The sequence below is a fragment of the Lucilia cuprina genome, chromosome 3 (genome assembly GCF_022045245.1).
Source record: "Lucilia cuprina isolate Lc7/37 chromosome 3, ASM2204524v1, whole genome shotgun sequence".
NCBI lineage: Eukaryota > Metazoa > Arthropoda > Insecta > Diptera > Calliphoridae > Lucilia > Lucilia cuprina.
Genome location: NC_060951.1, coordinates 8,478,083 through 8,480,177, shown reverse-complemented (window position 1 = coordinate 8,480,177; position 2,095 = coordinate 8,478,083).

Here is a 2,095-nt window from a genome sequence, read left to right as displayed (position 1 = left end):
CTAGTCTATAGTCTAGTCTATAGTCTAGTCTATAGTCTAGTCTATAGTCTAGTCTATAGTCTAGTCTATAGTCTAGTCTATAGTTTAGTCAATAGTCTAGTCTATAGTTTAGTTTATAGTTTAGTCTATAATTTAGTCTATAGTCTAGTCTATAGGCTAGTGTATTTTCTAGTCCATGTAGTGTAGTCTGTAGTCTAGTCTATAGTCTAGTTTATAGTCTTTTGTATAGCCCAGTCTATAGTCTAGCCTATACTCTAGCCTATAGTCTAGTTAATAGTCTAATCTATAATCTAGTCTATAATCTAGTCTATAGTCGAGTCTATAGTCTAGTCTACAGTCTATACTCTAGTCTATAGTCTAGTCTATAGTATATATTATAGTCTAGTCTATAGTCTAGTAAATAGTCTAGTCTATAGTCTAGTCAATATGGTCTAGTCTATATTCTAGTCTATAGTCTAGAATATAGTTTAGGCTATAGTCCAGTCTATAGCCTAGTCTATAGTCGAGGCTGCAGTTTATGCTAGAATCTGTAATTAGTTAGTTAGTTAGTTAGTTAGTTAGTTAGTTAGTTAGTTAGTTAGTTAGTTAGTCAGTTAGTCAGTTAGTTAGTTAGTTAGTTAGTTAGTTAGTTAGTTAGTTAGTTAGTTGGTTAGTTAGTTAGTTAGTTAGTTAGCTAGTTAGTTAGTTAGTTAGTTAGTTAGTTAGTTAGTTAGTTAGTTAGTTAGTTAGTTAGTTAGTTAGTTGGTTAGTTAGTTAACTAATTTCTAACTTTTTGTTCCAATTTATAAAAATCTATTTATTATTTGTAATCCTTTCTTTATCCGATTCATGTCACTAACACAATAACAACCCTTTTATTGTAAACACCTTCAAACTAAAGTACTCCGTTTTATATTCATATGTCAGTCAATCTTAATAAGCGTAACACTTTGAAACATGTGTTACATATTTTCACTTACTTTTCCAGCAAATCTAATTTATCTCATATATTCATAGTCTTGGGGGAAAAAGAGTTAAAATTGACAACTCTATAGGATTTTTTTTCAAATTACCTAACGCTTCCATATATATACTTTTTTCACGGTTGTTAACAAATTTTTACTTTTTATCCTCCCTCTTACACACTCAAATTCTCTTTCTATTTTACTCTTTAAAAGAGTACAGAGAAATTATGTTAAAAGACAGCTTTGGTTGAACAAAATTGAAAAAAAAAATGCCAATTAAAATCTTGACTAACTTGGGCTGCAGAAATGCTTTAGAAGATGAAGAAGGTAAAGTTTTAAGATAAAGAGGAAACTGCCGTTATTTTTATGATCTTTAAAAGAAATTGCCTTACTTGAAGTTTTGTAGCACATATCCTTTAGCAGGACACTTAGTTTATGTTTACATTCAATGTAAGTCTAGCGCTAATACTTCCCCATTAACTCTTTTAGTCATAGACTTTGTATAAGAATTTTCTAAAAATTATTTATATACACTCTCACTTACATTGTACTACGTCGAGTGCCTTAATAGAAAAGAAGTTTACACAACTTTGTAATAAACGTCCTGATAAAGTCAAAGAAGCCGACGAAGGAAGTACTGTTATCATATAATCACCGGCAACAATACAATGTTTGAAGTGAATTGTTTTCGTCATATTAATTAAATGTTCAAGGGATGAATGCATCTAAATAGAATGACTCTGACTCTAGCAGACAACATTGTAGATACAATGTTAACGAAAGCCAGCGGGTGTTTAGAGGTATTCGGTTTTAAGGCAATATTTTCTGACCATAAAAGCACGTTTTTTAAAAATTAAGAGGAGATACAAATATATAATGGAAGTAAAAGAAAATGAGGGGAATGGAAAAACTAAATTTATAATCTTAAAATTTTTGTATGAAACTCAATGTTCTTTATAAAAGTTCTGACTCTTTAGGTTTGTTGTAGTTGTGTTCTAGTTCTGTTCTAGTTCTGTTCTAGTTCTGTTCTAGTTCTGTTCTAGATCTGTTCTAGTTCTGTTCTAGTTCTGTCCTAGTTCTGTTCTAGTTCTGTTCTAGTTCTGTTCTAGTTCTGTTCTAGTTCTGTTCTAGTTCTGTTCTAGTTCTGTTCT